At 48.0% G+C, this 16,602-nt stretch overlaps 1 long non-coding RNA gene across 1 annotated transcript; it reads left to right on the top strand.

Annotated features, from left to right (window-relative positions):
* Positions 1 to 7,583: 7,583 nt before the first annotated feature.
* On the top strand, positions 7,584 to 9,189 carry LOC116082192. The gene is made up of 2 exons (XR_004115205.1): positions 7,584 to 7,684; positions 8,364 to 9,189. It is a non-coding gene; the product is annotated as an uncharacterized LOC116082192 (long non-coding RNA).
* The last annotated feature ends 7,413 nt before the right edge of the window (positions 9,190 to 16,602 follow it).

The raw sequence follows: 16,602 nt of genomic DNA, 5'->3' as shown, positions 1-16,602 counted from the left end.
GCAGCAGCAGGAACAGCAGCAGCAGCAGCAGGAGCAGCAGGAGCAGCAGGAGCAGCAGCAGCAGCAGGAGCAGCAGCAGGAGCAGAGAACACACTCTTCCCAAACATGCGGAATATTCTCCGATGTTTTAAAACCATAAAACATATTTTATTTAAACAATTCTTTTAGGGAGGGAAACACTCCCATTCTGCTCTTTTGGTTCACTGCTGGCAAGCCAGGCTAGCTGACTTGTGAGTTCCCAGTAGTTTACGTAGCAAGAGAAAATTCTTCTTCATTGTATCAGTCATTAAAATAAAAACAAAAACAAAAACAAACAAACAAACAAACAAACAAAAAACAGAGCTGGTATTAAAATCAGTGAGGAAAACCTAGAAGATTTTCCAGTAAGATCCAGTGCAAGATGAAGCTGCCCACTCTTATCGTATCTATCCAGCATACAACAGGAAACCCTAGATGAAGGAATCCACTGAACAAAATGGATAAACCAGTAAAGAAACCAAACAAACAAAGCATTTAAATCACAAAAGAAAAGTTAAGAGCATCCCTACTTGCATATGATATGGCCCTGTGGGTAGCCACTCCTCCAAAGAGTCCACCAAGAACAAGACCCTCTTAGCAGTTAGGGAATGAATTCAGCAAAATTAAGAGAACAAATCAACACATGAAAGCCAGTGTTACTTTTTATAAACTGTGTGTAGCCTTTGTTAATACTTGTGTGTGTGTGTGTGTGTGTGTGTGTGTGTGTGTGTGTGTGTGCAAGAGAGAGGAGAGAGAGAAAGATTGAGAGAGAGAGAGAGAGAGAGAGAGAGAGAGAGATTTAAATGCTTATTTGCTTGTTTACTAGTTTATGCTTTTTCTGTTGGATGGTTGGTTATTAGAGGGTCCAAAGACATCCTTTTCTGGAGAGGTGATCCATGGTCTTGTTATGTTGTGCAGGCTAGCTTTGGGTTCCTAGGTTCAAGCAATGTTCCTGCTTCTGAGAGAGCTGAGCCCCCCCCCCCCCCCCCCCCCCCCGTCATGTGCTACCATGCCTGACTCCCAGTAACACTGTGAGCAAAAAGAGAAAGGAACCAAGGAAATCCTGTGGAATCCCAACAGACACAGACGAGCAAAAGCAGTCCTGAGGCAGAGAACCTAGTGGGAAGAATCACTCTTACTGACTTAAAATTATATTAGGAAGCTAGAAGGATCAAGGGGCATGACCTTGACATAGGAACAGTACCCATACACACGGTAGCTGGGAACACACACACATGCAGAGATCAGCACAAAGGCCAAACAGAAGCGGGCACCGAAGCCTATACACAGACACACATGCCAGCAGGTTGGTGAAGGCGAAGATTCTAACTAAGGCTCAGGCCTCTGACCTCAAAGCCGTATTTATACATGACCCACACAAAAGTGGCACACCTCCAAAACTGGTTATATAACAGATTACGTCACTGTTTACTTCTGGGTCTCCCAGACTTCCAGTGTCAACCATTTGGTGCTGACTCATTCTCTCCGGGCGAAGTGGAGCCTTAGCCATCTTGCTGCATGAAGGATATCCGTGTCAGCCCCTGTGGTGGACAGAGGGGAGGGGCTCTGTGGGTAGTACTGAAGCTGGGAGGCCGTCTGCAGCCAGGAGCAGCAGACGTAAGCTTCAGACTCTTTTCGTTTTTAAAAGGTTATTTATTATTATATGTGAGTACACTGTAGCTGTCTTCAGACACACCAGAAGAGGGCGTCAGATCTCATTACAGATGGTTGTGAGCCATCACATGGTTGCTGGGAATTGAACTCAGGACCTTCGGATGAGCCGTCAACGGGTTCGCTGAGCCATCTCACCAGACTCTTGCTGCTGCTCCACCACAGCTTCCTGTTGCACTGAAGTCCCTAGGAAGTGAGTGATCACTACCCCCTCTTCCACACACACACACTGTAAGAATCTGTTCCAAGAGAATGGGTGCACCCAGAGAGATGACTCAGGCATGGGCAAACCTGAGGATCTTTCATTCAGATCCCCAAGACCCAAGCTAAAAGCCAGGCACCATGACACTGTGGAGACAGAGTAAGGTGGGTCTCAAGTACTCACTGGCTGGCTGGTCTACCCAACAACTGGACTGCAGGTTCCGTGAGAGACCTTGTCTCAGAAAAATAAAGTGGAGAGCCACTGAGGAGGACACCCAGTGCTGGCTTTTGTCCTTCCGGTGAACACTCATGGCTTCACACACAGGAGCACACACAGAAGCACAGGAGGGAGAGGAGAGAGGAGAGGAAGGGCCACATGGTGGGGTGGTTCAAAATAGAGACGGAGGCAGGGTGGTTCATGCTGTCTCAGTATTCAAAGTTCCCACGACTCCTGCCCAAATGGGATGTTGGTGACCCTATGTTCTGATGCTGATAACAGATTGATCAATAACAAATGCTGGAGAGAGAGAAGTGCCCTGTTGAAGAGGAGGCCCCCGAGGTCCCTTTCTTCACAGTGCCAGGCCCAGAGGTAGTTGAGTAGTTGGTCACAGCTGCTCTACTCACTGGGACAAGGAGGGGATTTCAAGTCTCTTTTCCATGACATCAGAGGACTGAGGAGTTCCTGGTTCTGAGCAGAGAACAGGGAGATAAGAGATAATCGAGTTGCCAGTAGACCCCGAAGCTATCTCTAAGACCTGCCTGGGGCTGTACTTGGTGACAGAGACAAGCATCCTTCAGTACTTTCTCCTCCTCAAGCCCAGGAAGTGGTTAAAGGGTGGTTAGGGTTGGCTGTCCACTTGACAGAATCTAAAACCAGCAGGCATAAGGGCCTCTTAGGATGTCTGTGAGAGATTATCTTGATTGTGTTTAAGGAGGTGGAAAGATTTGTGTGTGTCTGAGTTCTCAGTCACTGTTCTAATGCTGGGATGGAACACCATGACCAAGGCAGCTTATACAAGGAAGCCTTTAACTGGGGCCTTGCTGACTACTTTAGATAATTAATCCATGATGATTATCATGGTGGGGGAGCATTAGACAGGCAGGCAGGCAGGCAGGACACGAGACAAGTAGCTGAGACTTATATTCTGATCTGCAGGTAGAAGATCCCCAGACCCCAGAGAGAAAGAAGATCCCCAGGCAGAGAGAAAGACTGGGCCTGGTATGGACTTTCGAAGTCTCAAAGCCCAACTCCAGTGACACCCCTCTCCCAATAAGACCACACTTTCTAATGCTTCCTGTGCAGTCCGCCAACTTGAAAGTAGGCATTTACCCAAGTAAATGTGGGAACCAGTCTCACTCAAATCACCACAGGGTGGTGCAATTGGGGATGTGCTATGACCCCCTGCTTGGAGCTCCTGCTGCCTTGACTCCTGGCAGTGCTTGAGGCCCTATGGTTGATGGTTAAAGGTCTGTAATCAGCTTATCTTTACCCCTTGCTTCACATAGCCACCAGGCATTCACACACCATCCACAGAATACCTGGAGGTTTCTTGTCTACAGAGACTAGGAAAAAAACGTCCCAATGTACCACATGACCTCACCTCCACATGAGCTCCAGGGAGCTCCTGACACAATCCTTCCACACAGGAAACCTGGAGTCTCACCAAAAATATAGAAATGGCTGCTGGGGAGATAAACACCCATCTAGACCTGGAGATGGGATGTTACAGCTAGATGCAGGGAAAAGGAGAAAGTCGCACCAGGCATTGGATACAATTGTTTCAAAACAGCACTTGGGAGGCAGAGGCAGGCGGATTTCTGAGTTCGAGGCCAGCCTGGTCTCCAGAGTGAGTTCCAGGACAGCCAGGGCTATACAGAGAAACCCTGTCTCGAAAAAAAAAACCAAAAAAAAAAAGAAAGAGTCAAGGCCTTGGGGTGAGAAAGAAAAAAAGAAAAGAAAAATCAGTGTGCCTGGGGCTGAAGTGTAATAGGGCATGAGTCAGATGCTTTTGAAAGCCGTTGAGGCTCAGAGTAAAGTGCTAGGAGCCCTTCTCATAGGCACCATGGGAACACCAGTCACAGGGCTGACTGGGATCCACTTGATATTATACTGTCTGGAGAACAGGGACACTGTCAGGGTGGGGAAAAGTCAAAGCCGCTCAGCCGGAGGTGGTAGTGGCGGAGATGGTAGGAAGTGGGCAGAGAGACCTGCTCTCCAACCACCCAGGGACCCGCAAGCAGTAAGAGAGGTTCTGAAACTACAGACAGCTTTCATGTTTACTGCTTAAATGAAGTGTGTGGTCAGTGACTGCACTGGTCACACAATTACACAAAAATCATAGACAAGACAACAGGAGCATAGAGGAGTCAAGAAATGCTCTCAAAAAAAAAAAATCACACAGCTGGTAAGAGACATCAAAGTTCTGGGCCCCATTCTGTCCTTAGTCACACAGTACAGTCTTTCTTGGTATCTGTGGTTCCAAATATTATTTTTTAAATAAATACTGTAAAGCAAACCCAGAAACCTGCTATGTACAATTTTTTTTTTTAAACAAAGAACTGAACCGTAGATTTTTAGACTGGGTTGAGGACCAAATTTTAAAGAATTTTATGCAACAGAACATCTATGATGGAATTCAAGAAATATAGCAGTAGATCAACTACCGCCATGACAAGGTGACTGTGTTTGAGAGAAACAATCAAAGATGAGGTTAAAAGTTTGGAGGAGAATGCAGTGAAGGGTTCAGAAGGAATTGGGTGTAGTGGGGAACAGATATCATCAAGATACATTGTATACATGTGTGAAATTCTCAAAGAATAAGTAAAAAATGTTTAAAAGCTTTAGGAGGGAGGCAAATGGGTCAGCAATTAAGAACACTCTTCCAGAGGGTCCAAGGTTTAGTGCCCAGTATCCACATGGTGGCTCACAATCATCTATCACTCTGGTTCCAATGAATTGGATAACCCCTTCTGGCCTCCACGGGCACCAGGCGTACACATGATGTGCATGCATACATGCATGCAAAACACTTATATGCACACATAAAATAAAAATCAAAGCTGGGTGTGGTGGTGCATGCTTTTAATCTTAGCGTTCGGAGTTGCCAGACAGGTGGGTCTCTATAAGTGTGAGTTCGAGCCAACCTGGTCTACAAAGAGAGTTCCAAGACAGCCAGGGCTGCTACACAGAGGAACCCTGTCTCCAAAACCAAAAATAAATAAATAAATAAATAAATCATTAAAATCAAAGGGATAACTTATTGGGATTTAGGAGAAGTGGACCTGTTTAGCAATAGTTCTTTGGGGGTGAGCTCAATCTTTGCCAACAGTTCAGTCCCATAGCAAACACCAAATACAACTCAGCAGCTGCAGACCAGTCCCCTAGGCAGGAAGACACCACACAAGAACCAGCAGCTGCAGTCCAGTCCCCTCAGCATATAGACGCCACTTGTGAACCAGCAGCCGAGTTCAATCCTGAAGAATCCGCAAGGCTTGCCAGGCATTAACACCTGTGGGGCTCCCTGTGTAAGGAGAACAGATACAGGCATGTTGTTATCAAAGAATAGCGAGGCAGAGCAAACCAAACCAATGCTCAGTGCTCGTCTCCCACTGTCTGTGGGGGTCATAAAACATCCTTTCACCTGTGTGCCCCAGAAAAACATCATTTGACATCACTGACTTTCCAAATAAACAGAAGTTTTCACTTCAGAGAAGGGTCTCTGCCGTTGTTTGTTGTGGTCACACAACAGTCATCGTGGGATGCATGCCTTAGTCAAAACCTGACAGACACCTTTCTGACATCAGAAAACTTCTGCATTTAAACTAGTGTTTGACACCTAGTTCCGAACACCTGAGTTCCCCCTGGGGTGCATTTCAGTATCCTGCGTGCATGAGGGAACATGATCATAGGAGTCCTGTTGTCCTTACAACGTTCCTTTCTTCCTTTCTCACCCTGCTGCTTGCTGTCTTCAAAGGCTTCTCAGGCGATTGCTGGATTCATGTTTGTTTCCCAACTTTAATATGGAGGTCTTTACTATTTCCTTGTTACATCTGTATGGGGTGGAGGGGGGTGGGGGACTATACTGAGGCTCCAGGCTGAAGAAATGACTCAGTAGTTAAGAGAGCTTGCTGCTCTTATAAAGGACTTAAGTTTGATTGTTCCCAGTTCACACAGACAGCTCACAGCAGCTTGTAACTCCAGCTCCTGGGGCAGGTTCATGTCTTCTTCTGGCCTCTAAGGGCACCTGTATTTACAAGCACACACCCCTTGCACATGTGTGTGCACGTGCACACACTCACACGCACGCACGCACACACATACACACACAAGCACACTTTTAAAGTTAAAATACAATATTAAAAAAATACTCCATGGAAATAAATGCATGAGTCAGAATTCCTCTTTCCTGTTGGGATAAAAGTATACTTACTATCTGGAAACAAGAAAATAACTTTGGGCTTCTCCCCCACAGCTCCCCGCAAGCACATGGCTGTAGAACCAAATTTAGAACAAATTCAAATTTGTGAAACAGTGTACTTGAGCTCTTGGTCTCTGCTGTCCCCATTAAGACATCGTTAGCTAACATGCTTCCTGACACCGAACACTTTGGATAAGTCTTGAGATATCCCAGTAATTAGATGGAATTAGAGTAGCACATTCTAATGCTGTTTTAGGTGAACACACACACACACACACACACACACACATACACACACACACACACCTCATAAGGATCCAAAGAAGTTTTTAAAAATTGTGCTTCAAATAGCCAATAGTAGGAGTAGATGATTTTTACTAACAAGAAAGTTTTCCAGTCTGCACTGTACAGACTTCCCTGCGCCACATTCAGATATGTGCAAAATCACATTTTACTACTGCCCAGCCAAATTACCACAGCCAAAAGCCCCTCCCCAGCATCCTCTCATCTGTGCTTTATAAAACACGTCTTTTCTGCTCTGCCTCTTTTTCTTTAACGTGTGTGGGGGCTGGGGGTACATGTATGTGCACATGAGTGTGCAGGTACAAGTGTGGCTGCTACCCCTGGGCATGCTCATGTGGAGGCCGGAAGTCACCACAGGCGTCTTCTTCAACTTTTCTCCGCCCTATATTTTGAGACAATTTATCACTGAACTTGAAGCTTGCTGACTAGCTAGACTGGCTGGCCAGTGAATTTCATGTTTCTTCTTGTGTCTGCCCCACCCCTACTCCGGAGCTGGGCCCACAGCACTCTCAGCCTTGCCTCTTGACAGCAGAGTTCAGACCTGAAAGAAGGTGAGTAACGTTGTTTTCGAATGTATCGGTTATACCACCTTCAGTTCCCTAACACTGACAGTGTTTCCCTGAAAGAATGAAGGACCTCGTAAGTAACGTTGTTTTGGAATGTATCGGCTATACCACCTTCAGTTCCCTAACACTGACAGTGTTTCTCTGATCCTGCAGTTTGTTGCTTTCTGTGAAGGATCCCTTATCAGGAAATTTATTTTCCAGAATAGAGCTGAGTTTGACATCTGTGTTTTCAGGAAGAGTGAAAGAAATTGGTTGGGCCTGGATTTCCTAGAAATGGGAGCTCAAGTCAGAAGAGTTTCCAGGGATGAGATGTAAAGAAGAGAAAACACTAGGATCAGCCAGGATATTTAGCGCCTTGCTGGCTACACCTTCCAAAGACACAGGACCTGGTTCTCCATGCTGCCAGACTCTGTGAGGTGACATTCTCATCCTGGCTTCTGTCTCTCAATGCTTTTGTGATGCTCTGTGGTCCCTGGGAAAACCAGATGTCCACTCCTTCGCCCTCATGTAAGTTCCTAGATGGCAGGACGTGCTCTGTCTTCTACAAGATCTATAAAATCCAGCTTGCTGCAGCAGGAAAGCCCGAGCGAGACCGGCCAGGGTCAGCATTCATGAGGTTAAGGTTCAAGACGGCTGCCCGTAGAGGACAGGTGTTAAAGTCTGGGAGTGCTTGAACCTAAGGGGTTCAGGGAGAGGCATGGTGGAACTTGATGCAACCCAAGTGTCCTGGCTAGTTTTATGTTAACTTGACACAAGCTAGAATCGTCTGAAAGGAGGGGACCACGCCTGGGAAATTCCTCCATGAGATCTGGACGTTGGGCATTTTCATATTCAGTGGTTGATGGGGGAGGTCCCTGTGGTCCCTGCGGTCTCAGCTTTGGCCAGCTCACTTTCGTTACTTTTCCTGTTACCATGACAAAATGCCGGACAATAAGCAATTTAAAGAAGCAAGCATTCCTTTTGTGACTTGGTTTTAGAGAATACAGTTCACCGTGGTGGGAAGGCATGACAGCAGGACACCGGGGGGGGGGGGGGGGGGGGGGGGGGGGGGGGGGGGGGGGCTGTGGTCATATCTGCTCTGTAGTCAGGAAGTGGAGAGAGTGAAACGGAAATGGGCCTTTGCTAGAAAACCTCAAGGCCCACCCACTTCACCCCACTTCCTCCAACAAGGCTCCTCTTCCTAAAGGTTCTACGACTTTCCAAAGCACGGCCACTAGCCAGAGACTGACTGTTCAGATCCATGAGTCTACGGGACAATGCACATTCAGACAGCAGTACTGCCTGATCCCTGGGCCACCACTCTGTCCTCTGGTCAAGATGCTTCCTACCAGAGCTTCTCTGGGAAGGAAGCAGGAACTCCACTCCAGCAATGTGCAACTCCAGAACTGAGCCTACTTCCTCTGACACCCATCCGCTTCTTCGTGGAGTGATGAAGGGTGGGAGTCCTCATTATGTGGGATGCCCTGATAGGGTGTGAGCCTGTTGTTGCTTCCGGGGCAGTTCCTTACCACTACCCCTGTGCAGACAGAGCTGAAGCACAGACACAATGCGCCAGGCTCTACAGTATAACTCCTCCAGTGGGGAAACTAAGACTTCCGGAGTTCAGGTCACACAGAGTCCCAACTAAGTTCCTACAGCGTTCCTGTTATTTGTTCTCTGCTGCCAGAGGTGGAACCCAGGGCCCTGTACACGCTAAGCAAGCATTCTACCATTGAGCCCCAACCTCAGAGCCGCTCAACTGGTTCTTACTGTGCAGTCAACCAACGTTCGTCATTATAAAGCTCAGTTAGGGACCAGTGAGATGATTCAGTGCCTACAGGTGCTTGCCCTCAACCCTGATGATCTAAGTTCAAGCCACAGCACCCAGAAAGTGGAAAGAGTCAACTCCCACAAGCTCTCCTAGAACCTCTAATATGGATGTCATAGAATCTGGATGGATGCACACATACACACATACACATTTAATATTTTAAAATAAAATAAAGCCCAGTTGCTAAGGGGCTTATCTGTCATGTATGAGGCTCTGGGTTTTCCTCAGCACCACATAAGCCATAATCCCAGCTTGTGAGGAGTGGAAGCAGGGGGGATCAGAAGTTCAAGGTCAGCAGACATCATGATGCATGACACTCTGTGTCAGAACAACTAAACAAAACAGCCTCATGTGCCTCATGTGCCCCTGCTATAGAATGTGCTCCCAAAGCCACTGGCTTTCCCATCTGACTTGCTCATTCAGACCTTGGACAAGGTCTAATACCCACTGTAGACAACGACGTCATTCTTTCTTGTATTTGCTGTTTCATTTCATCTGTGCCTCTGTTCTCCAGGAACTGGATCAGCCCTGCCCACCACCCCCTCACCCTCAACATCCCCAACAACTTCTCTGTGAACCTCACAGCTCTCTCTTACTCCCCAAGGCTTGGCAGGCCTTTCCGTGGTACTGGCCACGATGTCTCAGCCATTTCCAAAACTTCAGACAAATCCCTCCCCGCCAAGAAGTGCTTCTGCTCACTGCCATGGGATGAAGGCTCTCTCCTCTGAGGATCTATCAGAACGTAGCCTGGGTTTTTAAGTGACCGTTAGCATGCTGTGAGAGTGGTCTGGGTTGCTCTTTAGCTATCAGTCTCCCACCCCCACCTCATTCTCCCATTAGTCTCTATAGGCCTGTCTTGGCCACATGAAATGAAATGGCAAAAGAATGATGTCATTGTCTACAGCAGGTATTAGACCTTGTCCAACTCCCAGGAATGCCTAGGACTCAATATGTGGAAGAATTAGTAACCAATACCCCCACTTATCTCTGGGGTGCTGGTTTATAGTTATGGATGCTCACTGGTTCAGTGGGGTTGAAGAAGCACTGATAGTAAAGAAATTCACTGTTTATGCCTAGTTGGTTTGTTCTCTCTCTCTCTCTCTCTCTCTCTCACACACACACACACACACACACACACACACGCACATGCACATGCACACGCACACACATACACACATGCACACACACAAACGCACACGCACACGCGCGTACACACACACACATGCACACACACACGCACACGAGCACACACACACACCCCTGTATTTGTGTGAGTATGCACAGCCTGGTTGAAGATACAGTTTCCTTGATGAAGACTGGATGCTGTTTGTGTATCTGTTTGCTTTTAAACAAGATCTCTTACCCAAGCTGCCCTAGAATTCCCTGTCTTGCAAGGATGACTTTGAATTCTAGCTCCTCCTGCCTCTGCCTCCTGAGTGCTAGGATTTCAAGTGTGAACCACCACAGCAGTTTGGTTCAGTGCCAGGGACCAAATCAAAGGCCTCATGCATTGTAGATAAGCATTCCATCAAATAAGCTGCACCTCCAACCCCAGGCTGAGCTTTGATGGAGCTGATGGTGGGAACCTAGCACATGCTAGTCTGTTTCAAGCCCTTTCCTAAGCAAGGGTAACCTCAGCAACTTTATTCTCAAAACATCTTGCAATCAATATTATTATCATAAGTGACTACCCAAAAGGGAAACTGAGGCAGAAAGCAATGGAGGAAAGTGGCCTATCTCAGCGGTAGTGGGGTCAGGGAGTTGTGACAGAGACAAAGCCTTCCATCTCTGTAGTCACCAGTGGGCCCTGTTGCAGCATCCTTTGGTGATAATTTTCCATCACTCTGACAGTGCCTGGTCTGATAAGATGTCCCTAATTGTGTGTGCAACTGTAGCAGGTGTGATTGTCTGCAGCTGATGCCCCTGAGTGAGTGTGTGTGTGTGTGTGTGTGTGTGTGTGTGTGTGTGTGTGACAGTAGCAGGTGTGATTGTCTTCATGCAGCAGCAGCAGCTGAACCCTGGGCACGTCTGCAGAGCTGCTCGGAGCTGATGAAACTGGAAACTTCTCAGAAGATCAGAAGTGTGGTCAAGCACCAGCTTCCTGGCTTCTAAGAGCCTTTGCCAGACAGGGTATTCTTCAACGCTCCCTGAAAACTAACTACAGAAGACAATTTCATCTGAGTCTGTTGGTGTGCAGTGTTATAGAGGCCCCGGGAAGGGTCTGCAGGAGGAGGAGGGTGTGCAGTGATACAGAGGGTGTGCAGTGTTAAAGAGGCCCTGTGAAGGGTCTGCAGGAGGAGGGTGTGCAGTGATACAGAGGCCCTGTGAAGGGTCTGCAGGAGGAGGGTGTGCAGTGATACAGAGGGTGTGCAGTGTTACAGAGGCCCCGTGAAGGGTCTGCAGGAGGAGAAGGGTGTGCAGTGATACAGAGGCCCCGTGAAGGGTCTGCAGGAGGAGGAGGGTGTGCAGTGATACAGAGGCCCCGTGAAGGGTCTGCAGGAGGAGGAGGGTGTGCAGTGATACAGAGACCCCGTGAAGGGTCTGCAGGAGGAGGGTGTGCAGTGATACAGAGGCCCCGTGAAGGGGCTGTAGGAGGAGGGTGTGCAGTGATACAGAGGCCCCGTGAAGCGTCTGCAGGAGGAGGCTGTCCCCGGCCTCTCTGCAAAGCCTACCTAGTCAGTCTCCCTAACTAGACCTCAGCAGGGATGGGAGCTTGAGGATCATTTCTGCAGCATTGCCTGCTTCTACTCCCCCTGGGCTGGAGGAGGGAACAGGCTTTCAGTGACTTGAATGATCCCCTAGATGAGACTGGAGTCCAGAATGTTCTCGAATCCAGGCCTCTGGTTGGCAGCTGTGTCGTCTTCCAGTAAGCACTCTGGGCAGAGCTTCATAGAGGTGCTTAGATAAGCTTTACCCCTTCTGGGTCTGAGTTGTATCGTACAGTGGATGCGTCATCTCTTGTTCTTAGTAAAATGGTTTTCACTAGGACACGTTTCACAATTGTAGATTTCACATCTTTGAAACCCGGCTAGCTCTGTCCCAGTTGTCAACGGCTGCCACAAGCCTTGCTCCATCAACCATGTTTTGCAATGGATGCCATGAGCTGCTTCCAAAGTCCTGATCATTTTTAATGAAGCCCCCTGACTCTTGCAATCTGAGGCCTGCCTCCCTTCCTCCTGTACCAACACCCACATCTCCTTTTGAATCTGAATGCGCAGTGGAACACTCAGTGCCTGGCATGTGCATTGTGTGCAGCCGAATTTGAAGACACACTTCCTTTTTTTCTTTTTTTTCTTTTTGCAATACCTTGCTTACAACACATCCCCGGGTCATTTGGAAAGCCTTTGAAATGCCTTCGGAACCCTCAGTGCTTCTCCTCTGAGGAGAACTTGTAAGCAGTGTAGAGGCCTTTCTTTCTTAGCTTGGACAAGAGCTATTTCACCTTCTGCCTCCCGTGCTTTAAATCCATCCCTTCTCTGGGGAGCTGTATTTGACCCTCTATTTCTCAATATCCTCCCCCAAAACAAAATCGCCAAATCAGTTTTTAGAGAATTAGGCCAGGCATATTTTGTGTAACTATGGATGAAGGGACCACACAGCCAGAGCCCGGCAGGAGAGGAGGGGGAGGGGCTAGGGGACAGCAGCAATCTCTGAGCTTCCTACCCACGAAAGGACTCAATGCTTGCTGGGATAAAGGATTCCAAAAGTCGAAGCTGGAATACCATCCTAGACCGAGGGCCCATACTGTGAAGCCTTAGCTGAACACAAAGCCGCAAAGGACAACCTCCAGGTCTCTAGGAACTGTCTGACCTTCTGCTAAAAAGACACAGGAGGGAGCAAAGCAATGGGAGCACCCACCTTTAATCGCAGCACTTGGGAGGCAGAGGTAGGCAAAGCTCTGTGAGTTCAAAGCCAGCCTGGTTAACAGAGCCAATTCCAGGATAGCCAAGGCTACCCAGAGAAACCCTGTCTTGAAAAACACTACTGATTTTTTTTAAAAAAAGGCATGAGATGGGGCTAAAGAGGTGGCTTACCAATTAAGGGTATTGACTGCTCTTCTAGAAGACCTGGGGTTTAATTGTCAGACCCACATGAAAGCTTACAACCAGCTGTAATGCCCTCTTATGGCTTCTATAGGCACCAGGCACACATGTGGTATGTAAACACGCATGCAGGCAATACACTCATAGGCATAAAATAAAAATAAATGAATCTTTTAAAAATTAAAAACAAATAAAAGGTTCTAGATGGTCAATAAACACAGTACAGCGGTAGGTAGTGAGCTTTCCCATTGGCCATGGACACCAAATAAGTGTGGTCACCAAAGGGTGCATAGCAAATAACATTTTTCCACAGAGAAATTCAGTCATCTGGTATGCAAAGCAGAGAGAGAGAGAGAGAGAGAGAGAGAGAGAGAGAGAGAGGATTTGGCTTGTCATTAGTCTGTCACTCATCCCTGTGACTGTCCTGCCAGCCATATCCACAGGACTTCATTTTTCCATCTCTAGAGTCCAGCCAGATAAGTCCTAGACCAATTCATCCATTCATTCATTCAGCCAGTCATTTGGTCATTCATTCATTCACTCATCCATTTATCCAGTCAGTCAGTCAGTCATAAACAGTCTCACATGGCCGAGGCTAACGTTACATCTGAAAATGACTGAGTGTCTGACCTCGCTGCCTGTACCTCCTGAGTGCTCAGATGACAGATGTGCACCACCCTGTCTGTCTCATAGGCTCCTGGGGACTGGACCCAGGCAAGAACTTAACCAACTGACCTACAACTAGCCCAATGTTTTATTTTAAAATATATTACATTTATTTATCTTTTATTTATGATGTGTTATGTGTGTGCATCCGCTCAAACCCACACTATAATGCCCATATGGAGGTCACAGGGACAACTTTACGGTCTCAGTTGTCCCTTTGTACCATTTGATTCCTAGAGCACAAAGTCCAGTGTCAGGCTTGGTGTCGAGTGCCTTTCTCTACTAAGCCATCACTTTTAAAGAAAATTAATTCTTTGCCAACATTGAAAAGCAGGATATTTCACACACACACACACACACACACACACACACACTCAGAGGTATTTTTAATGTCAACTTTTGAGAACTTGGAGCCATGGTCCCCTGATTTGGTACTGTAACAATAACAGCATTTTCTGTTTGTGTCAGAGTCCACAGGTGGCTCACCTCCTGAAGCCCTATAAAGTACTAGGTGTATGTAGCAAGGTCCAAGACAAGAGCTTCTGGATACTGGGCTGAAGTCGTGTAACCAGGCTTAGACCTAGGTTCAATGTCAGACCCCACCCCCACCCCAAAAGAAAAACACCTCGGGACGCCTACATCAGAGCACGCTAGACCCTCCAGCTGGACACTCCCTGAAACTCTTCTCAGAGAGAGCCATGTTCTCAGCCTGCTCCCAGCTTACACCTCTTACATTGACTGCTCAAAGAGCGCTACAGCAGTGTACGAACACAAAGCGATTCGTGAGTGCTTTCGTCTGGTCCAGATACCCTCTCCTTGGTCCCTACATCCAAACCCAATTTCAGCTCTGAAACGAACCAGCCACTTAGAGTAAAAGCGGTTTGAGTTTGGCTGGGAAGGTAGCTCACCGATAAAGAATTTAGCATTTAGTAGCCCAGGGTTCAAGTCCCAGCACTTCCACAAAAACTCAAGTTTGGAAGTCATACCTCAATGAAAGCCAGATCCTCTCCCTATTCGGGAGACCCTACTTACAGCTTGTTCAGAAATCAGCACACTGGCGACTTGGAGAAAGTTCTCCCACCCCAGAGTTATGCTTCAATTTTCTTCTAGTTCAATTAATTGCAAGCACTTGCCCACTAGGTGGACCCCCAGGGTGTAACACAGGACACATCATCACCTAGGCCCTGAAGACAGCCTCCATCACCTTGTTGAGCTGTTTTTTAGCACCAGGGGGCGCTAGCGAGTTGTTTTCCAAGTTGATATCAGAGACATCTTTCACACTTCCTCTGATTTCCAAGTTAAGATGACAATGACGGAAGCATAAATGTGATGGAGGCGCAATGTAAACTGCCCCCGGGAATGAAGACAGGCATCAGATTTCAAAATTCAGTCTAAAGAACAGCTTCGTGGGTCACAGCGGTCCGTTCCTCCGCTGTCAGCCTTAGGTGAGTCAGGCAAGATCAATTGGCTTTTTGTGAAAACGTTACTCCTCGATTCTACCTACTTAGGGACCCCATGACATTAGTAAATTCGAGAAAAGTGGAACCGATTAACCAAATCAAGATTCGTTTACATCAAGGTAGTCAGTTCTTCGGAAAACCAAAAAAAAAAAAAAAAAAAAAAAAAAAAAAAAAAAAAAAAAAAAAATCAAACAAAAACTGTATAGGGGCGATGTGTTTCCTGAGCTGTTCAGCACCCCGCGAAAGGAGATTTACTCTATATTGCCTATCTGTGCTGTGGGGGCTTTATTGGAATATTTTACCAGCTGGACTCCATCATTATTGCCCTGTGAAGGCGTCCAAAGTCCACCGGTGAATGGTATTTAAGCCACCACTGAGTGTGTCTCGGAGATTATCTGTCTAGTTACTGTGTGCCTGGAGTAGACAGAAAGAGATCCACTTAGTGAGATGTTCCGGGTGGGGGACCCGCACACTCGCTCTTTACTTTGGGGTTTGCTTTCTTTAAAAAAAAATGAGAAAGGGGGGAGTTGAGCGAGGGAGTCATTCGAGCCCAGATCCCACAGTCCGAGCTCAAGGACCTCGCCACCTGCCACATTCCGTATTTGGGCAAGCGCGTGCGTCACTGTCAGGAATATGGCTCCCTTTGCCAAGGCCGGCAATAATCTTACGTGTCTGTAAACGCCGGGAGTGTTTGCCACGTTCCTTTACAATAGCCAACCTGATGACTGACTTAAGAACATGCCGCCAGATGCCCTGTCTCCGGTTTCCTTATATCTTTTGTACATCCCAAGAATTGGGGAAGGGAGGAGGGGGGCTGGCTGGCGTGTTCGCAGGGAGCAAGCAGAAAGGACAGGAGAGCTACCAGCTCAAGACGCTTCGAGGAGTGCCCTCTGTGGCTCGCTCAAATCCGAGCACCGAAAGCGGGTAGGCATCCCAGCCGGGCGCACGGAGGCCGCGGACCCTCTCCACGTGGTCAAGGACACAAACGGACCACGTCTAGCTTAGCTTCCCAACCGTGTTACGCAACAACTCCGTAGGGGTCGTCTTCGCCCTAATTGTGTCGGGAACGCTGGTTGTGTTGCCTTTGCGGCGCTGCCGGGAGAGGAGCGGGACATTTCAGAAGCGGCGCAGCCCGGCTGCCGCGCCTCTTTCCCGGTCTCAGAGGGCACTGTGGGCACAAGGAAGCCAAGGTCCCCTCCACGCCGGGGTCCCCATAGCCCTCACTCGGGGTTCTATTGGCAACAGGTAGCCCGGCCCGCTCTGGCTCTCCGGGAAACAAAAAAGGTGCTGGCACCAGGGAGGGAGAGCAGTGACCGGGAGGGCGCGGCCGGCAATGGCTAAAGGGGTCCTGGGCTCCTCCCAGTCGTCCCCGGCTCGCTACTTCGTGCGTCCCGTTGCGCAACACAACGCTCGGCGTGGGTCCCCACGGACAGCGGGTAGCAGCTG

The sequence above is a fragment of the Mastomys coucha genome, unplaced genomic scaffold, assembly GCF_008632895.1.
Source record: "Mastomys coucha isolate ucsf_1 unplaced genomic scaffold, UCSF_Mcou_1 pScaffold7, whole genome shotgun sequence".
In the NCBI taxonomy this organism is placed as follows: Eukaryota; Metazoa; Chordata; class Mammalia; order Rodentia; family Muridae; genus Mastomys; species Mastomys coucha.
Note: the sequence above shows the minus strand (reverse complement) of the source record. Positions and strands in the feature narration are given on the sequence as shown.